This window comes from Saccopteryx leptura, chromosome 2, assembly GCF_036850995.1.
Source record: "Saccopteryx leptura isolate mSacLep1 chromosome 2, mSacLep1_pri_phased_curated, whole genome shotgun sequence".
In the NCBI taxonomy this organism is placed as follows: domain Eukaryota; kingdom Metazoa; phylum Chordata; class Mammalia; order Chiroptera; family Emballonuridae; genus Saccopteryx; species Saccopteryx leptura.
In genome coordinates, this window is record NC_089504.1 from 141,171,872 (window position 1) to 141,196,599 (window position 24,728).

Consider the following 24,728-nt stretch of genomic DNA (forward strand, 5'->3'; position numbering starts at 1 on the left):
CAGTTACCTTCTCCAACCTACTTATTGTACTTCTGGGCCATACCAAGGCCTCATAGGCCCTTATTTAATCTCTGAAACTGCAGAGAGGGCAAGTGATACTGTGCTTGATTTGGAACTACTTGACTTCAAGGTCTGGAACTTAGAGCATGACTGTTCTGATTACAAGCACTTGGTTTCATTTCTAAGCACTTTAGATTCTACTCTTCGTGTTCATTCATCTCATTACTCAGTTGAGAACCTGCCGGTCTGGGGTTTGCTGGTCTCTAGAATCCACACGCCCCTGCCATTCTCACCATTTCACTTCCCAACCCAGTGCACACCATTAACTTCTTTCAATAAGCACCTTTCAGAAGCTGGACATCACCACAAAACCATGTTTCTTGCCCCTTTCTAAGACGTGCTCTTCCTAGTACTGGTCCTGTATTTCCTTTTGTCTGCTCCAGGGTCCTGTTACCATCTTTAGTTTGAGTCTTCCCTTCTCATTACAACACATAAGATTGCTCTTATTCAAATAATCAAGCCTCTCATATGACCACTACTGGCTTGTCCAGAATCCGAGAAGCATGTACTATTTCGTTACTACACAGCCCAGCTCCCCCCAACCTGGACGCCAGTTGGCTCCTACTCGGGCTCTGTTGTCTTAAATCTGCTCATCCAAAACTCACCTCCAAATCCTCCAATTCATTTATCTTTAATTTTGAGGCTCTTTGATTACTCTGCGGTGGGTGATATTGCAGACAACCTCCTCCCTTCTCTTTCTCCTTCCCTTTCTTCTCTCTCTATCTTCTCTCTCTGATGTATATGTCTTCATTGCTTTTTAAAAATAACCCTTCCTTCCCTCAACCTCTAAATACAAGTGTTCTGTAAGGTTCTATTTTGGGGCTTAGACGTTCTTTCTCTTTAAGATTTTTTTAGTCCCTTGATAGGTTATTCTAGCTTTGACCTGTTTCTCAATCCCCACTGATGGAATTTAGGTGTCTGCTGAACATCCACACCTGAATATCCTGCTATGGCCTCAGATGTACTAGGGCTGCAGTGGAACAGACTGTCTTCTCCAGGAGACAGAGTGGTGCTGTTCTGAGTTCAAACCATGACTAAAACTTCTTTGCCCAACATAGAGACATAGTCGTGAACAAAATACCCACCATGTGCACTGTGGAAACAAGTGTCGCGGGCACAGGCGCTGTCCTGTAACATGGGGAAAGGACTCCTTCCAGCTGTTGGGAACATTAACTGCGAGAATGCACACGCAGGGTATGCACAGGATGGATTCCTTTAATGGTGCCACTCACGAAACTTATTTTAGTTAAAACCACCACTCTCTGAGTTGGAATGGATTAAAATCTTGGAGTTATTTTCAATATTTTCTTATCTATCTGTATTGAAGTCCTCTATACTTTTTAAGTCCAAGTAAAGAAAACTAGCTAAGACTTTGAGCTCTGGGGTGGACCTCTGAAGTTCAAATCGAGGTTGAGACGCCCTGATTTGAAACTAGGATGTAGGCACTTAGCTTTTCAAAGCCTGTGTCCACGTCTGTGAAATAAGGACTTTCCTGGCACCTACCTCAAAGAGATAGTTTGAAGCTTATATAAGATAAGGTATGCAAAGAACTTCACATGGTATGGATAAGAAATCCTGTTTCCTAGACAGAATTCCTAAGTCTGAGTCTACCTTTCTATTTGCATTAATAAACCCTAATTCAGACTCGAGTGTTTGTGCCATCTACACCTGTCTCTGTGGCAGACTCACCAGACTAGCCCCTCCACGATCCCTGTTTCCTCATGTTCACCATCTTGTAGAGTCCTCTGCCATTGAGTGAGGAAGTGCCCTGTGGCTTGCTTCTCACCAACAGAATGTGGCAAAAGTGACAGGACAAAGGTGATTGAATATGTAGGCTGACACTTGAGCTGAAGTGTCTCACTCCCTTGCTTGCTTTGAAAAAGCAGGCTGCTGTGTGTGGGACCCCAGGGCTGGGATGCTCATGGGAGGGACTGAGATGTCTAGGACTGACTTTGGTAGAAAGCTAGCAAGAGACTGAGCTCCTTGTTACTGGATTCTACCAACAAAAGCTCCACTTTCCTCACTTGGGCCTCAGAACTGCAGCCCCAATCAACATTTATAGTCTTGAGAGACCCTAAGCCAAAAACCTGAACTGTGCCTAGACTTCTGACAAATAAAAACAGTGACATAATAGATGTGTGCTGTTTTAAGCTGCTCAGTTTGTGGTAATACTGTTATGCTAAAATAAAAAGTGAATAGTCTCCTCATCTTCCTGCAGAATTCTAGCATTCTTCAAACGACTACCTCACCAAGTTGTGCTCTTGCCACGTAGCTGCTCAAAACCTTTCACCCCTTTATCCCACCTGCTTATGGAATGCACAAAATTTGTGCAGCCTGCCTCATTCTGTCCTCCTGTACAGATCCTGTTCTCCAACTAGACTAGATTACTTATTTCCTGAGTCTGCAGCCCAGGCCCAGCGCCTCCTTCTCAGGTCACATCCTCTAACTGAAGGAAAACTCTCACTACCGAACTCCGCCATCGACATCAGCCCTCGAGGCTGACCCAGATGCCTTCTCATTCACCTGTTGAAATACCCTCCCTCCTCTCAAGCCTGTATTGTCCTATCTGAATACACTCCCTGTCCACTGGGCTCTCACCTCAGGCTGCATGGCTCAATGGTTAAGGACACAGGGTCTAGAGTCAGTCTGTATGGTTTTGTATTTTGGTTTGGCCACTTATCAGCTGTAATATGAGTCCCTAAGAGACTTGTTACAAAGATTAAATATAGTGATAATCGCTTGGCACAAAGACAGCAATTTAAGTTTTGCCAAAAAAAAAATACCTTCCGCTTTTTCAAATTTCAATCTCTAGTCCATAACGGTACTCTCTCGAGAGATAAAAGGTCATTGAATGATGAATGAAGCCTTTGTGTCTGCATTTAACTGAGTAGGAAACAGAATCAGAAGTTCCCTGATCAATATTCCTCCATCTTCATTTCCAAATAATCAGTCTTCTCAAGAAATTAAAGTTAAAAAATGAGAAAGGGGGGTGAGGGAGAGAGAAAGGAGGGATGGAGAGAGATGCAGAGAGAAAGGATGAGATGGGAAGGGAGAGGCAAGGCGAGGCGGAAAGGCAACAAAGGCAGAGAGCTAGGCTCCTAGGGAGGAAATGCTTACAAATAATCCAGTCACTAACCTTCTGTCCACTGACAAATTCTATTTCCTACTTTCATTCATTATTAACAAAGTTCCTTGCGTGATCTCTTGCTGGAACGAAGGAAAGTGGCATATTTTGGGGAATGTGCTTGCTCTGACGTAGCTTTTCCCCACCTGGCCACATACGCACGTTTATCTGTGTAAAATGCCTAGGAACCCATCGTCCTCGTGCTGATGTTAAAAGCACTGCAGCACTGACATGAGAGAGTTACACACTCGGCAATACGAAGACAGCTAATGACTACAAATGTGACATCACACCTGGCCTTCAAAATACAAACATTAGAAATCTCAGCTGAAAAATAAAAATGTATATTCCAAGTGTTATGGCAAAATGCCCTCATGTTTTCCTGGCTTAGCGGCTGCTGGCGGAAGAACAGAATGCTCCAGAGAAAGAACGCCAATACATTGACATCAGTGTGTGGGTTGGGATTAGCAAACGTCATGCTCTCAAATGGGGCCACCTTCTCACCACATCCTGGAGCAAAACCAGAAAACAATTACAGTAATGGCAGCTGCGTGGAGACAAAGCTGCAGATCGCACGCAAGCAGGCGAAATCTGTCTCTGGCAGAGGAAGAGAACTAATCTTCAGTAGCAGCATGACTAGTCTAACACCTGATACGCAGACCGAATAAATGATCAGCCCCTATTCCAGCCACGGAATGCACAGTGCTTCCTTTAGCAACACATCTAGAAATGAACAGCTCTCTCCGAGGTGGAACAGTTCTCCCTTGCCTACTCAACACCAAGCCCCAAACCAGTTCACAGGCAGAGCTGTCTTTGCCTGTGACTGTACTTTGTGTTACTTCATTATTCGATATCTGAAGAGTCTTAGGCCAAAGAAATTACTCAAAAGAACTAAGCAGGGCAACTGCTCTTGCCCTCGAACCATTAGTAATCGATTCCTTGCCTCCTACACAGCACATGCTTTTTGTATTGTGCCTTTATTCACTAGGATGGAGTTCTTTAACTGCTTCATGTTCATATATGGGAGTGGGAGGGAATACCACCTGTATTCACAAAACTTCAAATTTTGTCTAAATCGAATCATGGAGAAACCTACAGAACTTTGTCCCCTTCTCAAAAGAGTTTTTAAAAGAACTGGGAGAAGGGCAGGGAGGGCTTACCATGGCTCGTGCGACACACTCCCGCTCCTACTGGGTCCACTGCTCCTCCTTACCTGCCCATTCATCACTGAGAAGTGTCAGTAAAGTGCAATCTCATCTCGAGATTCCGATGCAGGACTGCGATTTCTTCGAATGAGATCATTATGATACCACCTCAAAACAAAGTGGATGCCCTGAAGGGTTAACTAATAGCTGTTTGCTGGAGTTTCTTATACACAGTCTGAGGGTAGAGGTGGAGCAGGGCCTAGAAAAGGCGGGTCTCTACCCAGGAGAGGGCACCGTCACTCTCTTCTGAGGGAAATCAACACAACGCCCAGCAGTCAGGGACCAGGATGATGAGAAATTTCAACTTGTGAGCATCTGAGCAGAGCAAACAGGAAAAGCTACCTTTACAAACTTGACTCATTACTACTCATGCACTTTAATTTCTGTTCACTGGCATACCTTCCTATATAATAATCTAACAAGATAAACTTATGTCAAGGGTGGCAACATAGCATTTAAACTGAGCGCTTCTGCAGTTGAATTGAGAAAAGTACGGCTTCCAAGCTGGCAGGCGCAGACCACGTTGAAGATCTTGGCCTTCAATGTTTTCCTATTGGCTAGCCTTTTCTTCTATTTTAATGTAGAGTTGCTGCAAGTTGAAAAAATCATCTATTTTGTTAAATACTATTATTTTCTGGTAAAAATAAAACCTTTAGAATTACTGAGATAATTAAATCATAGACATAGATAAATTTTGAAAGCATTAGAAATTTGAAGCTAAAAGCCATTAATCAATGAAATATAAATTACACACACACACAAATATATATTAGTAACTGCATCTAAAACATTTACCAGTATACTGGCTAGCTTAAAACAAAACAACAGTAAATTAAATTAATACAGTTTATAATGGACCAAAGTTATTTCTGTAACCATGATTTAATGCTACCCATCTAGTGATCAGAGTTATGTATTCTGTAACACATCAAATAATGTAATCAGCCCTGTGCTTTCGCCTCTAACACAGCTCTTGTTCCAGTTGAATAGCCTGTTTCATGAACGGGGAGCACTGACACGAGCAAACAAAACCACAGATGTCAAGTTAATCATAACAGGAGGTTCAAACTCTCCGAGCCTTTGACATTAGATTTATGCTACTGTTAACTAACTAACCAGATGTTTCGAGTATAATTACACAAAGAGGAGGCCTCTATCCTGACCGAATTATAGCCAGCCAGCTTAGCTGCCAAAATGCTGCTGAGGCCCAAGGTCTTTATCAGAACTGACAAGAAAAATGGCGCATTTGCTTATTAGCTCACCTCTCGTTTCAGAAGAGCCTCTCTCCATTTGATCTCTGTTCTACCTTCCTGCCATTGCCTCTCCCTCCTGACAAAAAGCCCTGGCTGCACTGAGATGTAACATGGATTTCTGAAAACAGTAGTTCCCTATTTTCTCAAGTCTTTCAGCACTTGAATTGTCCCTTTTCCTTTTCACCAGCACTTGTCACGAGTCTGGCTTTCGTGGTGACAGGCAGCTGGACCTGCGGGTCGGCTCCTTGGTTTCGTTCCTTTGCAACAGCATCAAGATTGGCCCTCACATAACTGCTGTGACAAGGATCTCAGGATGGTGAGTTAAAGCATCCCTCTCAATTCCAATCAGAGACTTGACGTTTTTCCACACTTAGGGGTTCGTTCCCTTTTTAAATAATTCTTCACTGCATTACCTGGGACCTTTCTCTGTGGAAGATACAGCACCTCTATTTCCCAATTTTTCCCTAGGCTTCATAGGTCATTGCTTAGCCCAGCATTTTAGATGTAATCAATGACCAATAAATGCTTGCTAAATAAAAATTCAGTGTATCAGTTCCCATTTAGCTGATCTGCAGACACCTGATGCCAGTTTCTCCACTATATTATATACATTATTGAAGACAGATATATTTGTCATCAAAAACAATTTTTTTTACCTCTCAGAAATTAATCTCTACTTAAGAAATGTTATTGCCGGTGGCAGAAGGTTTTCCTGACATGAGCATTGCGAAACCCGTCTGTCTCATCCCCAGCTGTGAGAATTCCCAGCCACCGCCGTGCTCCGGTCTGACTTCCCTCCACTCCCGGAGTGCCAGCACAGTATCCCTCCCTCGCCCGTCTGTGTTTGCAGGTGCCTGGGAATGAATGTGGCTGATCTACCGCTGGAGGCTATCTTGATGCAAACAATGTTTCTTGGATTCTTTTCAATCCATTCTATAGCTGCCTTCCGTCAAGTGTGAGTTCTGTGGCTTCTTCATGAAAGCTGTGCTCCCAGCAGAAATGTCCTCGAGTAGCTGTAAATCTTCACTTGATGAAACTGATTAATATTTGTGTGAAGCTTTATCAAATACTAAGCCAGTGTTTTTCAACCCCTGGTCCACAGACCAGTCCATCAGAGACTTTGTGCCGGTCCGCGAAAGAGTTAACCACCCTGATGTTGTATGAAGAGTACAGACCAATGACCTTAGTCGAATCTGCTTTCTGCCTTAGCGGTCCCCAGGTGTAAAAGGTTGGAAACCACCTATTTACTTCTTATAATATTCCAAAGAGCCTGACCAGGCAGTGGTGCAGTGGATAGAGCATTGGACTGGGATGCAGAGGACCCAGGTTCGAGACCCCGAGGTCACCAGCTTGAGCACGGGCTCATCTGGTTTGAGCAAAAAGCCCACCAGCTTGAACCCAAGGTTGCTGGCTCCAGCAAGGGGTTACTCGGTCTGCTGAAGGCCCGCGGTCAAGGCACATATGAGAAAGCAATCAATGAACAACTAAGGTGTTGCAACTCGCAATGAAAAACTAATGATTGATGCTTCTCATCTCTCTCCATTCCTGTCTGTCTGTCCCTCTCTCTCTCTCTCTCTCAAAAAAAAAAAAAAATTAAGAAATAAAAAAAATATTCCAAAGAAATAGCATCGTTATTCCCACTTTCCATGAGACAAATCTTAGAAATACAGTGACTTTCCCGAGATTACACAGCAGAGGTAACGTCGGAAACCCAGTCACCCGTTTCCTTTTCCTTCACTAGAATCCTCCTACCAGTTCATGTATATGTAAAACCTTGCCAGCGTGAGCTGCCCTACTTTTTATAGAATTTAAGTGGAAAATGAGATGAAAACTCTGCTTGAAATCTCCCCTAAGCCTGAGTTCTGCCTTAATGTCAGCGCTAAAGTACGTCACTAAAATCTCCAGCTTAAATGAGAATAAAATGCTTCTCACAGAGCAGTAGGAATTAAAATGAGCAGCATCTCGGCAGATCTGGGTGTCTGTGTCTTGTATATTCTTTTTGGACTCAGTATCTATTTTGCCCCAAAGCACAAAACAGTAATTAGAACAGAAACAATGCTTATACTACCTGGAAGTTAAAATATCTTATAACAAACTCAATAGCTAAATAACTGATATGAGGGCAGTGATGTCAACAGTACACATGCACTACAAGGAGAATAGTGATTTTAATGCAATAAAACGGCAGTATTAAGCAGTACTAATACATATTCTAAAACACAGAGCTTTATAATGACTATCTGATATAGCCATGCCAGTAAGGAATTAAAGGCTTCCCCAGAAAATACATATAGAATGTCTCAGTAATTACTTAAAAAGGAAATTTTCGTTAGTTATTGACAATGAATGTAGTAAACACTGAGGGCATGGAAAGGTATTATAAAACTATAAACTATAGGGCAATTTCACATTTTTAAATCTACTGCAAAGTGAAAACGTAACAGCTTTACAAATTAAGCACTGTAATTGCAATTGGCTTTTTCTCACTTCCTGACTTGTATTGAAACTTCTGTAACACCATACTGATTATCAGCAATGGAACAAAATTATAAAACAGGACGTGTCTCAATCTTTCTACTGTGTGTGTGTGTCTGTGAGACAGAGATCCTTCTGGAGACTAAGGGGAACCCATTTCTTTATCTTTCCAGCCTCTAAAGGCCACCACATTTCTCAGCTCATAGTGCCCCCTATCCTCAAAGCCAGAAAAAAGGGAGTTGAGTCTTTGGTCCATCTCTCTGGTTAAAAAAAAAAAAAAAAAAAAAAAAGATGATTTAATTCTTCTAAATTCAAGATGATTTTCCTGCCACCACTTGGGTGAATATATACCATAACAGGTCCGTTAAAATCTACTCTATTTATAGATGTCAAATAAGTATGTTGTACCCTGAAACTAATATGATACTGTATGTCAACTATAATTAAAGAAAAGGAAGAAATCTAGACTGTCCTTCCTTATGATCTGTTACTGGCACTGGAGCAAAGCATTCATGTCACCCGCCTGTCACGCTCATCCTCCTAAAAGCAGCCCTGGCATCCCCCTGGGGAGAGGCCCCTGCCCGCTCGGCCTCCTTCTCCAGCCTCCCCAGCACCCCCTCCACTTCGCTCACTACATCACCCCTGTGTCTCAGAGGCCAACACATAGCTGGGGCTCAACAAATATTTGTCAAATGAATAAGTCATATTCTTTTTTTTTTTTTTTGAAGTGAGAAGTGGGGAGGCAGAGAGACAGACTCCCACATGCGTCCGACCAGGGTCCACCCGGCATGCCCACTAGGGGGCGTTGCTCTGTTGCAACCAGAGCCATTCTAGTGCCTGAGGCAGAGGCCATGGAGCCCTTCTCAGCACCTGGGCCAACTTTGCTCCAATGGAGCCTTGGCTGTGGGAGGGAAAGAGAAAGAGAGAGAGAGAAGGGGAAGGGTGGAAAAGCAGATGGGCGCTTTTCCTGTGTGCCCTGACCGGGAATCAAACCCGGACATCTACACCCCGAGCCAACACTCTACCACTGAGCCAGCTGGCCAGGGCTAATCATTTTCACCATTTGACAATGTCACAATAAAACATTGCCTCACAAATTTAAAACTACTTTATTTCTAAGGAGATTGTGATTGGGATATAATCTATTCATATGAATTATATATTTTGCTAGTCTACAGCAGGTATTTAATATAGTTACATATATTTTAACTCGAATAAATTATTCCTTGGATTATTTCAACACATAAATGTTTATTGTGGTCTAGGTAAAAGAGTAAGCATTAGAATAGATGAATATAAAATATTCATTCCATCATTCAGTAATCATTTACTATAAGAGCCAAATAAAAATGATTAGACACACAGTAAAAACACCGGCAGGTGAGATGAAAGTTTTTGTATTTCCCGACACACACACAGACATACCTCAAAGAAGAGATGTTAGTGGAAATCTGTGGTACTTTTCTCAGAAAGATGTGAAGGACCTGGGAGCAATGCACAAAGTGGGAGATGGGCTTGCACAGGACCCTGACATATTGTGCAGAAGGGGACTTAGCTCATTTGCCTTATTTGTAGAGTTGTCCAGGAGTCTGGCTCTAACACCTGTTAATCAGGAATATTCTGAGCAAGTGAATAAACGATGGGCAATCTCAGATTATAGGAATTTCACGAACATATTAACTAGGAATTACTCAGTGTCTGGGTGCTTTCTTGGATCCTAGATGAATTTTTACTCTGGGGTTAAGGTCACTATGGCCATATAACTATCTCTAGAAATCAGGCAAAGGTCTTAGGAGAGAAAGCACACACTCTAACTTAAGGGAGACTACCTGCGATTTTGGTATAAAGTAAAGGGAACTCTCCAACTGAGAAACACTTGTGTTTACTTTGGGTAGCAATATTCCGCGAAGAGTCCCGCCCCTTAAGGGCGCTTATCTGAAGCATCCGAAATGCACATACTAAGCAGACACCCGCACAGACGGACAGAACACAGTTCAGAGGGTCCTCGGGGATGCTCAGATGAGCCAGGCTGCCCTACCTCAAAAGAGAGTTCCAGTTTCACAAAATTTCAGAAGTTGGGAAAACTTCAGGCAGAGAGAATTAAATCCAGCTCAGCATTGGTGAGTGAATCACTGTACTATCTTTACCCTCTGTGGAGTGTGGGAGATAGCTCAGGGGGTTAAGTGCTTTATCTAAAACCTCTCTCCTACAACAGGTACAAAGAATATTTTTCCTTGAAGAAAGTGCTGATCAAATTTGAGATTTCGGTAAACGACCTACTTCGAGCCCTTTTTCATTCCCATTTACCTGAGGACGTTTTTATGTAAGTCAAATCCTAGCCACAATTAAATTTCCTGCAAATGATTTTTCTTTAAAAAAAAAAAATTAACATTGCCCTGGAATTTAGTAAAACAATTTAATCAGCCTAGATATTAAGGTAAACCTGTGGTGACATATCAGGAAGAACTCAATCTGGTGAAAAGCTACGGGGGAAATGGAGACGGATTTGGGTACATGGCCAGGTTTAAACAGAGGTTAACCCAGGAACGTACCTGTTTGAATTCTGGCTCAACTACTTATTAGCCTCCACCAATGACCTTAAGCAAGTTATTTAACCTACTTAAGACCCCTATCTTCATTTAAGGATGCTTAGCATGTACTGGAATTATTATGAAAACAACAGTAATTGTTGTTGCTACTATTAAAATGTATGTATTTGCAGGCCTGGGCCCCAAAGACAAAAAAGATATATTTTTTTCTTTTATGAAGTTCTACACATTATAATCCTCCCTTGGGGATATGACGTGTTTCCTAAAAGAGAGAGAAATAATATCTGGATTTCAATGACATTTTGCTTTTTTTCTCTTTCAGCTCTTTATCTATCTCACAATCATTTCCTCTTTTCTTTTTAAATAACATTTTGATATACTTCCTTAGCTTCCATTTTACTCTTTTTGGAACAAGTTTACTTGTCATGCAATCATGAATAAACTTATTTCTTCTTTCTATTCATAATGTAAGCATTGTCTTTTGAAAATATTGTATGATAAACTTTTAGATGAAAATGAATAACCAGAAAGGGTAAAAGAGAAAGTAGCTTGTGAAGAAATAAATGGATCATGATACAAGGTGAATGGAAACACTTGGGAGACTTACATTTCCTCATTATCTGAAAATAAACAAGGGCTCCTTCTGGTGAAGATGGCGGAGCAGAGAGGTGCTGGGCTTGCCTGCTCCTGTGACCATGGCAACGCTATAACTACGGTACAGAACAGCCATGAGTGAGAATCACCTGAAGACTAGCTGAACATCCTATAAGCATGTAGAGAAGTCACATGGAGACTGGTAGGAGAGGCAGAGACTCACTGAAAGAAGCTGGTTCCACACCCACGTGCAGTGCTCAAGAGCTGGGAGGGTATCTTGGTTGTGGAGGTCCCCCCTGAGAGTGAGGGTTCCCAGCTCTACACTGGGCTCCCCAGCTCCAAGCTCCAGTGCTGCAAAGAGGCACCCCCACAATATCTGGCTGTGAAAATCAGCAGGATGAAGAGGAGGGCTGCTGTAGATTCAGGCATTATCTTAAAGGGCACGAGCACAGACTCACTCGCTCACAAATGTTGCCCTACGTTCCAGTGAAGGGATCCAGCTTGAACCAGGAACAAAGGGAAGAACTGAATCGTCTGGCTTCAAGGAAAAAGGTTCATAGGCTGCTCTGTCCGGGACCCAAGTGCTGACAGATACCACTGCTCCACTGTTGAGCCCTCCTTTTGCTCAGCCTGAAGGTGTAGGCGGGCTCCAAATGTGTCACCATCATTGGCTAACACCGCTCACCCCGCCCTGGTGATACCCTGAGACTCCCACCCAACTAGTTCACCAGCCCAAATCTCTTTCAGCAGCTGTTCCTCATGAGTGGCCAGCATCGTCTCACACTGGGAACTTTTCTAAAATCTCTCAAAGGTTCACAAACCCCAAACAGTGACTGGCCCTGGAGTATCCTGTACCTCTTTCTAAGCAGCTCCCAAACAGACACGGGTGGTGGCTGGCCTGGTTACACAGCACTGCTTCTCCCAGGTATCTCTAAGCCCAGCATACGCTGCTCCCAACCGCTGATCATTGTGCAAATGCTACTAGATGGCTGGAGGCCGGGCACAGACAGCAGCTGGCCAGGCTTGCCCAGAGCCCCTCCTAAGAGGCCACTTCAGACCATCCCAGAGCACCACCTAAACAGCTCCACAGATGACACATGGAGAGAGTAGACTGGCAGGCACCAGAGCCCTGCTGAATCAAATCCCACTGTGCGGAACCCCCCACACAGCTCATGTGCTGTGGTTGGGGCCAGTTCTCACAGCCAGTTAGCCCGAGGGTCAGTCCCACCCACTGTGTGCCAACAGCAATCGCGGCTCAGCTACAACAGGTGGCGCACACAGCCTACACAGGCGACATCCCGGAGCATTGGGCTCAGGTGACTAGGGAGAGGGTCGCACTGGGCCCCACAGGAAACCTACTGCATAAGGCCACCCTGCCAAGACTGGCAGATGTAATGGATCTACCTAATACGTAAAAACACAAGGAAGCTACTAAAATGGGAGACAAAGAAACATGTCCCAAACAAAAGAAAAGGATAAAATTCCAGAAAACAAACTAAGTGGAATGGAGGCAGGCAAGCAAATCTACCAGTCACAGAGATCAAAACACTGGTTATAAGGATGCTGAATGGGGAACTTAGGGAAAGAATAGATAAACCAAACTCAGTGAGAACTTACACAAAGAGAAAGGAAACGAAAAAGAACCAGCCAGAATGAAAACGTGGATGGCCTGAGTAGGGTGAAACTGGTCCCCGGTGCAGCCTCCCTGCTGAGGCAGAGCACCTGAGACCCACGCCGTCGAGCCTGCAGCCCCGGCCTCCTGCCACCTTAGCGGCACCCAGGGCCCCGACTATGTCCTTGTCACTTCTGACCGGGTGGCCGCTAGCAATACTGTCCAGATGAAGGATGATCACGACAAGATGTTTAAGATGAGTGAAAAAAATCACTTCCTACGTGTTAGAGAGGCTGGAGACACTGTGCAGTTTATAGAATATATTCAGAAAAATATGAAACTTCATAAGATGTGAAATGGGTATGATTTGTTTCCCACAGCAGCAGTTAATTTCCCATGATGAAATCTGGCTGACTGTCTTCGGAGTCGGACCCCATATCATGCCAGCCTCCTCCTGGCTGGCTACGCTGAGCATGAGGGTCCAGAACTCTCCTAGAGGGACTACCTAGCAGCCTCGGCCAAGGCCCCTTTCACAGCCCATGGCGATGGTGCCTTCCTAACTCAGTATTCTGGACGATACCACACACCAATTACCTCATGTGAGAAAGCAGTGGAGCTTCTTAGGAAGTTTGTCTGGAGGAGCTCCAGAAATACGTCATTCTGAATCTGCCAACCTTCAGTGTTCAAATCATTGACAAAAATGGCATCCATGACCTGGACAACATTTCCTTCCCTGAAAGCGGCTCCTAACATCATGCCCTCTCTCCCCCTTGCCCAGGAACTTTTTTTGATGGTCTCTTTTATTTTGTTCTACTCTTTTGATATGGACTCTTGATAGATAGTTAATTCAGAATAAAAGTGAATATGGATAACTTAAAAAAAATTAAAGAATACAATAACTCAAATGAAGAATACATCAAATGAAATCAACAGCACATTAGATGGAGCAGAGGATTAAAGCAGCAATTTGAAAGATAAGGTAGTGAAAAACACCCCGTAGGAACAACACAACAACAAAGAAAAAAAATGAGGCTAGATTAAGGGACCACTGGGACAAAACGAAGCATACCAGCATTGCAGCATAGGGGTACCAGCAGGAGAAGAGAGCGAGCAAGGGACTGAAAATCAACTGGAAGAACTAATGCCCCAAAACTTCCTTAACATCATAAAGAAAATCGACATACATGCTCAGGAAGCAGAGAGAGTCTCAAACAAGATTAATCCAAAGGTGCCCACACTAATACACAGCATAATTAAAATACCAAAGGTTAAAGACAAAGAAGCTTAAAAGCATCAAGAAAAAAGAAATTAGTTACCTACAAAGGGCCTCTCATAAGACTGTCAGCTTATTTCTCAACAGAAACTTTGCAAGCCAGAAAGGATTGGCAAAAAAATATTTAAAGTGTATAAAAGCAAGGACCTACAAGCAAGATTACTCTACACAGCAAGGCTATCATTTGGTATGGAAGGAGAGATAAAGAGCTTGCCTAACAAGAAAAAGCTAAAGGAGTTAATTACTGCCAAACCAGTACTACAAGAAATGTTAAAAGGGACATATTTAAGAAGATAAAGAAGAAAAAAGATAAAAATATGAATAAAAGGGCAATAATCTATCAATATCAACTGATAATTACTTTAAAAGTAAATGCTCCAATTAAAAGATATAGGATAACTGAAGATAAAATAAGACTCAAATTAATGTTGCCCACAGGAAACCCACTTCAGATGGAAAGATGCACACAGACTGAAAAGATACTTTATAAAAATGGAAAGAATGGCCCTGGCCGGTTTGCTCAGTGGTAGAGTGTTGGCCCCGGCATGTGGAGGTCCCAGGTTTGATTTCTGGCCAGGGCACATAGGAGGGGCACCCATTTGCCTCTCCACCCCTCCCCCTCTCCTTTCTCTCTGTCTCTCTCTTCCCTTCCCACAGCCAAGGCTCCACTGGAGCAAAGTTGGCCCGGGTGCTGAGGATGGCTCTAGGCCTCCGCCTCAGGCACTAGAATGGCTCCAGTTGCAACAGAGCGACACCCCACATGGGCAGAGTATCGCCCCCTTGTGGGCATGCCAGGTAGATCCTGGTTGGGTGCATGCAGGAGTCTGTCTCTCTGCCTCCCCGCTTCTCACTTCAGAAAAATACAAAACAACAAAACAATAACAACAAAAAGCTGGAGTAGCAATACTTAGACAAAATAAGACTTCAATAAAGGCTATAAATAGAGACAAAGAAGGACATTTAATAATTTTAAAGAGATCAATTCTAGAAGAGGATTTAACCTCTGTAAACATTTCTGCATCCAACATGGGAGCACCTAAATACATAAAGCAAATATTGATGGACATAAAGGGAGAGATCGATGGTAATACAAAGTAGGAGATTTTTTTTAATAGTAGGTGATTTAAACACTCCATTGACATTGATGGATAGCTCATCCAGACATAAAAGCAACAAAGAAACAGCAGCCTTAAGTGACACATTAGGTTGTATGAATTTAATTGATAAAGCCAGAGCATTTCAACCCAAAACAGCAGAATATACATTCTTTTCAAGTGAACATGAAACATTTTCCAGGATAAACCACATGTTAGGTCTCAATACATTTAAGAAGACTGAAATCATAACCATCTCTGAACACAATGGTATAAAACTAGAAATCAATTACAAGAAGAAAACTGAAAAATTCATAATCACATGGAAGCTAAATAACATGCTACTAATGAATAGGTTAGTAACAAGATCAAGGAATAAGTCAAAAGATACCTGAGACAAATGGAAACAAAAACAAAATGACCCAAAATTCTACAATACACAGCCAAAGCAGTTTCTAGGAGGGAAATTCATAGCAGTACAGGCCTACCCTGAGAAACAAGGAAAACCTCAAATAAACAATCTAACTTTTTATCTGAAGAAACTAGAAAAAGAACAAACAAAGCCCAAAGTGAGTATAAGCCCAAAGGAAATGATAAAGAGCAGAGCAGAAATTAATGAAATAGTTTAAAATAACAAAAGATCAATGAAACCAAGAGCTGGTTCTTTGAAAAAATAAAGAAAATTGATAAACTTTTGACTGTACTCATCATAAAAAAGAGAGAGAGGATTCAAGTAAAATAAAATCAGAAGTGAAAATGGGCAGAAGACCTAAACTGACATTTCTCCATAGAGAACATACAGATAGCCCAAACACATATGAAAGTATCATAAACAACATGAATCATCAGAGAAATGCAAATTAAAATTACAAAGAGATACTGCCTCACAGGTGTCAGAAAGGATCATCAGTAAATCAACCAAGTATTGGTGAGGATGTTGATAAAAGGGAATACCTGTTCACTATTGGTGGGAATGAACATTGGTACAGCCACTGTGAAAAGCAGGATGAAGTTACCTCCAAAAATTAAAAATAGAAATATCAAATATCATCAAGACCTAGCAATCCTAGTTCTGTGCTGGGCATTAATCTGAAGAAATTCAAAACAATAAACTGGTACAACTATTATGGAAGACAGTATGGTGGGTTCTCAAAAAATTAAGAATAGAGCTACCATGTGACCCAGCAATCACCCTACTGGGTATCTACTTGAAAAACTCAACCATACTGGTACGCAAAGACATATGCACTCCCATGGTCACTGCAGCATTATTCACAGTGGCCGAGACATAGAAACAACCAAGGTATCCCTTAATTGAGGACTGGATAAAGAAAATGTGGTACAGATATACAATGGAATACTACTCAACCATAGAAATGATGACCTATTATTGCCATTTATGACAACACATATGGGTCTTGAGAATATACTAAGTGAAATAAGTAAATCAGAAAAAGCTAAGAACTATATGATTTCACACAGAAGTGGGATATAAAATTGAGACTCATTAACATAGATAAAACTGTAGTGGTTACCGGAGGGAGAGGGAGAGGGATAGGGGAGTAAAGAGGGACAGATATGATGGAAGATGATTTGACTTTAGGTGATGGGCACACAATGCACACAACGCAATTAACAATTCAAATCCTATAGATGCATCATTTATTCAAAACCTAAATACTCTTAATAATTAATGTCACCCCATTAAATTTAATTTCTAAAAAAAAGATATGTGCACCACTGCACTTATTGCAGCATTATTTCAGTAGCCAAGAAATGGCAGCAATCTAAGGGTCCACTGATACACAAATGGATAAAGATGTCGTACACATATACAATGGAGTATTAGTCATTAAAAAGAATGACATCATACCATTTGTGACAACATGAATAAACCTCTTGATATGTATTGACAAATTTCCATTTATTTTTTTAGTGAGCGAGTGAGAGACAGAGATACACAGAGAGACAGAGACAGGAAGAGAAAGAGAGAGATAAGAAGCATCAACTTGCAATTGTGACATTTTAGTTGTTCATTGATTGCTTTCTTCTATGTGCCTTGACTGGGGGACTCCAGCCAAGCCAGCCAGTGACCCCTTGCTCAAGACAGCTATCATGGGTTCATGTCTATGATTCCAGGCTCAAGCCGGCAACTTCAAGGTTTTGAACCTGGGTCCTCAGTGTCCCAGGTCAATGCTCCATCCACTGTGCCACCACTTGGTCAGGTGACAAATTTCCATTTAGAAAGATGATTTGTTTTACTCTTCACATCAGTGTATAAGAAAGCTATTTGCTTATTAAAAAATAACTTCAATAATCTAAAAGTACTATCTGATAACTTGCCTAGGGTAAGTAAGTTATTTGTATAAGTCTTGATGTTAAGAAGATAACACATATCTCTTTACATGATTTAAAGTGAGCATGCAAGCATCCCTAAGCCCCTCAACTGGGAAACAATGGTAAACATTGTATTATGTTTGCAATGTAATTATCTTGAAGTACATTAAAAAATGTTAACATTTTCCGCATACACTGAACTTATTTTGAGATTCTGACTTACTTGTATTTCCTGAGCTATAATTATGTTATTTCCCCATTTCAGCTCAATACTTCCTCATTTGTATTGTGGTTCTGTAACAGAAAATGGTTTTCTGTTTCCATAAATGCCAGCAATATGTGAACAGTATGTAAGTGGTGATTTGACACAAAATGGGAAGCTAATCCAATTACCCATCTCTTCTAAAGTAGCTAAATCAGTTTCACACAGATGATGGGGACAACTGCATCCTTAATTTTTGTTGTCTCATATTGGTAGCTTTTATTCTGTGACAATAATAAGCACAAATCAGATAATCCAATCATAGTCCAAGATACAAATGTGCGTTAAAACAATAAAGAAAGTTAATGGATACATGTTATATGCCAGTTATGATAAACATAGCTGTACAGAAACATATAATAAAAACCAGTCAGGACTCAACCCATTCATTCCATCCATATGAATATAAAAGCTATTATCTGATTAAAATTAACTTCAAACATAATTTATTACCTGAGGCTGTGGGAGCTGGCCTGCAAGCTGGCCCCCAGTGACCCCACAACCTGATACCCAGACCCTTGTGGAGCTTCTCCATGGGCCAACCTGTGTGACTAGTCTCGTGGAAGGCTGGAGCATGACTTCTGAGGTTAGCTGGTAACGGCTATCAGGATGCCCGCCTGTCTCTCTTGAGCACTGGCTCTGGGGAAGCCAGCTGCCGCCTCCTGCGGGCACACAAGGAGCTCTGCCTGGGGAGAAATGGCCTGACTGACAAAGACCAGCACTGATTAACCTGCCAGGTGCAGAGCCAACCACCTTGGCCAGCCACCCATGAGCGACACCAAGCAGAACCTCTTAGCTCAGCTGTTTCTGGGCTACTCACCCACAGAAGTTGTTTGTCACCAAAACATGTTTATTGTTTGAAGCTGCTAAATTTTGGGGTTGTTAAATTGCAATAGATTACTAATATGGGGACTGTGAATGTTAAATGAAGATCAGTTATCCTGAATAAGAGACTAAAAGAAAAAGGAGACATCTTTTTGCAAATTAAAAGCTATATTCTCAAGTAACTTTTTTGGGGGGTGGGAAGAGAGAGAGAAGCATCAACTTGTTCCACTTAGTTGTGCACCCCTTGATTGCTTCTCATATGAGCCCTGACTGGGGCTCAAACTGGAAATCAGTGAGCCCAGGATTGAACCGGTGACCTTGGCACTCCAGGACAATGCTCTATCCGCTGTGCAACCGGCCAGGGCCCCCTGCATAACTTCCAGTTTGTCAGAATTTATAGCAGACTTGCTGTGTGTAAGAAGAAACCTTTAACTTTTCTAATTGTAAAGCCAGCACTCCTCTCGTGGGCAGGACCCCAGCCTCCCGCATGCAGCCTCCTTACAAGGCACACCCATGCACCCCCTGGGGACACCCAGGCTAGTGCTAAAGCACAAGAGACTCATGCGACATAATTCGGGTTTTCTTAAGCTTTCAGGACATTTTTGTACAGGCATAAAAATCTCCCACAGTCTTCAGTACTAAATGATGCTCAGAATACTGTATAAATGTTCCTGAAATAAATCAGGTTAATGAAGCGAAGGTACTGCCTGTCTTCAAACTCATGCAATCCCACGATCCTGACACCCCCACCCAGGACAGGCACCCCCACTTAGAGAGCCATTGCTGTTCTTTCATTTTGAACTCCAGTGCCCCAAGGTATACTTTTACAGGGACCTACCCAGAGTAATCTTCAAAATGACAGTATTGTTTCATTTCCACTGCTACTGGCAGAGTAAACCAAATAAAGGAAACAAGTATGAGAGAGCAAAAAGTACTTGAGGTTAACTACCAGCTGGGTCAAAAAGATGGCAAAAACCAAGGCAACACATTGGTCTATACAAGTAATAGCAATTCAAAAGGTGGAGAATGCATGTCAGTGACATGCAGTGACTGAGTGCTTTTTAAAATAAGGCCTATTCTAGCAGAATGTGCTTGGAGACAAAGAGGGGTAATACCTTCGTATTACTAAAGTCTGACAACTGAAGAGGGTTGGTTGAATTATGAGTTCACATGACTCAGAGAAAAGCTTGGTAGAACTTTCAGCGCATTGGTCCAGAAAGAATCAAATTTATAACAGCATATTTTGTAACCTGTCAGAATCTTAGAGTAAGGATTTGCTCCCGATGTGCAGTGGAGCAGCTGATACGTACGAAATGCATAATGAAGATTGATGTGAGCAGTTCCATGAGAAACAGGTCCTTGCTGAGAAAACATACACAATATGTATCATGATAGTTATTTGGACCCTTTCCAGTCTTTTTAGTACATGAGAAAATCAAAGCAACTCTAAAACGGCCATTGAGCTTCCCAAACCAGTCATACATCTACAAATCCTTGGCATTTTTTGCAGAAAGGTAATTGGTACAGACATGCTTTGAATGAAAATTATAAACAGAAAAAAATTTTTTGGCTAACTCTCTTCTGAGAATGATATAAACAGGAATGCAGCTTATGCCGAGTATGTTTGGCAGGGCCGTTTCTAAGGGGGCCTGGGGGAACGGGGGCTATGGCGGGTAGCCGAGTCATAAACAGAGAAGTTCCCCCAGAGATGTGACAGTCTCCTTGAGACAGCTGACTTAGCCTAATTTCCCTTGGCACAAAGGTAAGATTCAAAATTGGCCCTGGCTGGATAGCTCGGTTGGTTAGAACATTGACCCAAAGCACAGAGGTTGCTGGTTTGATCCCTGGTCGAGGCATGTACAGGAGCTGCTCGATATTCCTGTCTCTCTTTCTCCCTTACTCTCTAAAATAAATTAAAAATTTTTTTTTTTTTTTTCATTTTTCTGAAGCTGGAAACAGGGAGAGACAGTCAGACAGACTCCCGCATGTGCCCGACCGGGATCCACCCGGCACGCCCACCATGGGGCGATGCTCTGCCCATCCTGGGCGTCGCCATATTGCGACCAGAGCCACTCTAGCGCCTGGGGCAGAGGCCAAGGAGCCATCCCCAGCGCCCGGGCCATCTTTGCTCCAATGGAGCCTTGGCTGCGGGAGGGGAAGAGAGAGACAGAGAGGAAAGCGCAGCGGAGGGGTGGAGAAGCAAATGGGCGCTTCTCCTGTGTGCCCTGGCCGGGAATCGAACCCGGGTCCTCCGCACGCTAGGCCGACGCTCTACCGCTGAGCCAACCGGCCAGGGCTAAATTTTTTTTTTAAATTAAAAAAAAAACTTGGTAATATAAGATTATTTAAAACAGCGGTTCTCAACCTGTGGGTCGCGACCCCGGCGGTTGAGAACCGCCACAGGTTGAGAACCGCTGATTTAAAAAGTCAGGTTGTTGAATACAAAGACTACTAGAGCAGGAAATTTCACCAGCAGTACTAGTACTGTGAGAAAAATAATTGACTTTGGAGTTGGTTCACTTACTATATTGTGCTGGCTCTGCCATTAGTTGGTTTTGTGAGTTTTAGCAAATCATTTTAAATATCTGGATTCTGTTTCCTCATTTGTATAATAAAATGTCTGGACTAGAATCTAGGGTTTACTAGTTTGTGCAAAATCAATATTGTATTAAGGGAGATCCTCAGGCTGCTTGGAGATCTGTCAGGAAAGAAGACTGTGATCCATTAGTAATGTCTGTCAGGACAAGGCATGGTGGAGGAATGGCTAGATAAGTGCACAGTTGCTATCCTTGGACTCAATCATCTTTATGTTACAGCTATAACAGTCTATCATTTATTCATTGAATGTACCTAACCAGAAAACCCATTTATGGGTTATTTAAACAAAACTACACATTTAGGAAATATAAACAGCTTAATAATAATAATAGAAAGGATAGTCTGTACTCTTAAAGGCTATTAATTTGAAGAGGTAACAGTGACTCTTTCAACTGGTATTCATCTAAAAAGAAAGTACATTAATGTTAATGGTAGGTACTAGGTTGCACGGATAAACCCCAAGCTCATGATCAGGCATGGTTTTACATTTCATAGGCTGGAGGCAGTATTAACTGTCATAGCTATAATACCACTACTTCATTACAATTCCTTGCACTCACTTTGCCTGTCACATCACTGTAAAATTCTAAACAGCTAGAACAGTATTTCAAAACAAAACAAAACACAACATTTGTAGACTTTACAGCTTAAGTTTTAAAAAAATGCAGTAAAGGCCCTGGCTAGTTGGCTCAGTGGTAGAGCATCGGCCTGGCGTGCAGGAGTCTCAGGTTCAATTCCCAGCCAGGGCACACAGGAGAAGCGTCCATCTGCTTCTCCACCCCTCCCCCTCTCCTTCCTCTCTGTCTCTCTCTTCCCCTCCTGCAGCCGAGGCTCCATTGGAGCAAAGTTGGCCCGGGTGCTGAGGATGGCTCTATGGCCTCTGCCTCAGGTGCTAGAATGGCTCTGGTTGCAACAGAGCGAGGCCCCAGATGAGCAGAGCATCGCTCCCTGGTGGGCGTGCCGGGTGGATCCTGGTCAGGCGCATGTGGGAGTCTGTCTGACTGCCTCCCCGTTTCCAGCTTCAGAAAAATACAAAAAAAAAAACCAAAAAACCACACACACAAAAAAAATGCAGTAAAAAATAGAGCTGGCAACTGCCTGCCAGATTTGTAAGTAGTAGTATTGCTGTTATTGGGGATATCATTTATTCCTTGTTATGAACTAACAAAAGGATAGTTAAAAATGTATTAATCAAATAACAAATTAGAAATGATTTAAAGTAATTTTAGTCTAAAAGAATTTACACATTTATAGAAATATTTTAAAGTACTTTATGATGAAGCTGTAAAATAATGTAAGTACGTAGAGGGAACCAGAAAGTTAACAAATTCAGATGCACTTCCTCTTATTAGGCTTGGCACCGAGTTATCTGACCAGAGTGGACTGACTGTCCATGGGGCAAGGATACAATGAAATCCAGCGGCAAGAGAACATGTTAATCATAAACTTCAGTGTCACTGATATTTTCAAGGTGATAAAACCTGCTTAAGTCCGTACGACAGTATTGAGTTTTACTTGAACTCTGAGGAGAACAAAATAAAATTGCTATTTAAAAAATAAATAAAATCTGCCTTCACATGTTGGGAAACTACAATAAATGTAAACCATTTAAGGTGAAAGGGTTTTTTAAAAAAATATTCAATATAATCCACCTTTAACCCTCTGAAGATCCAAGTTGATATTTTAAAACTCTGATTATTTACTTTTCTATTAAAAACATGATATTTGAGAATTTTTGGCTTCAGGGATAGAGAAAGTTACTCTGAAATATATTTGGCCTTAAAGTAGACTGCTGTTGGTAATGCAGAAAATAACGGACTAGTTACTGGCTCAGTAAACACAATATTTATTGAGCCAAGACACCACTCCCGGTGCTACAGCAGTGAGCAATACGAAGGCCGTTCGCACAGAGTTTATATTCTAGCAATTGTAGAGAGATAATAGATAAGCCAATAAATAATGTCAGACAGTGGTACTTATCATAATGAAAAAATGCCAGCATTATATGACAGAGAAACTAAGTGGAGAAGAGAGACAGAAACGAAGTGGCACTGGGCCTTCTACCGGCTAGTGCAGGAACGCAGCGCCAGCGCTGGGTGTGGGACGTGCGGGACGTGCGCAGAGCCCAGGCGCCAGGGCCTGCTCCGGCTTTCATGTGCTGCTGTCACTGTCTGGACATTTTTACTGACGGCCCTTGCATTTTCATTCCACACATGTCCTAGTCTTGCAGAGAAGTGAGACTGGGATGATGAGGAGCTGGATCTATGTGACGAGGGTTAAAGGACATTCTATGAGAGGGATCAGCAATGTGACCTCGACATATTTGAAAACCAGAGAAGAGCAAGAGGACTGATGAGTGGAGAGAAAGGCGCTGGCAGGAGATGAGGCCAGGGAAGTAGGGAAGGCCAGTTTGTACAGGGCTCTTGTAAAAGGCTGGGTTTTATCTAAACACGAGGACAGTACACTTGATAAAAATGTGTATAAGTAGAAAAACCCTCCCATTGGCATAGAGAGACAAGAAAACTTGTCCATTTTGGTATAAACTCAGCTTGAACCTAGTGCATGTGTGTGTGCTTTTTTGGAAAAAAAAGTTTATATATATATATATACATATGTGTGTATATGTGTGTGTCTGTCTCTCTCTCTCTCTCTCTCTCTCTCTCTCTCTATATATATATATATATATATATATATATCTTTCTCTCTTTCCTGAGAATTTATATGCACAGACCAAATAACATACCAGACTGAGATTTCTCCGTGTACACTGAATAAACTAGGAACGTCCAACTAGAGAAAGTCACAACATGCTGACTAGAAGGGCAACTCAGCCACTGTGGAGTCATCCAAGATAATTACATGAGAGCAGGCCTCATTGCAGGTCTCTTCCATGGGCCGCCCTATGATCCCAGGAATAGAGACTTCTTTAAATTTATTTGTAATAATATTCAGAAAAGTGGAGTAGCATGCAACCACCCCATAGGATCCCCCTGAAGTACAGGACACAGGGTAGCCACTCTTAGTGCCCTATTAAGTCTGTAGGTTGGTGATAGCCCTGCTGTTTCTAACAGAAGCAACTGGAAAAAAAGTAAAAAAGAAATCTCTGGAAGGACATACTCTTAATTCAGGCTATACATGACCACTGCAGACAAAAACTGTGCTGTAAATGAACTATGTCACAATTATACAGAACGAATAAAGAGCCACTCTAGCCTGACCTGTGGTGGCGCAGTGGATAAAGCATCGACCTGGAATGCTCAGGTTGCCGGTTCAAAACCCTCGGCTTGCCTGGTCAAGGCACATATGGGAGTTGAAGCTTCCTGCTCCTCCCCCCTTCTCTCTCTCTCTCTCTCTCTCTCTCTCCTTTAAAATGAATAAATAAATAAAACTAATTAAAAAAAATAAAGAGCCACTCTACTGTGATCAACCACCGCAGATAACAGTAGATAACAAACAGAATCAGAGCT

At 42.2% G+C, this 24,728-nt stretch overlaps 1 protein-coding gene and 1 pseudogene across 1 annotated transcript in view; one reads left to right on the forward strand and one right to left on the reverse strand.

Annotated features, from left to right (window-relative positions):
- SLC2A13 (solute carrier family 2 member 13) overlaps window positions 1-24,728 on the reverse strand; it is a 359,257-nt gene that overhangs the window by 17,484 nt on the left and 317,045 nt on the right. The gene's annotated exons all lie outside the window — the stretch shown is intronic.
- LOC136393913 (proteasome subunit beta type-2-like) lies at window positions 3,853-13,622 on the forward strand (annotated as a pseudogene).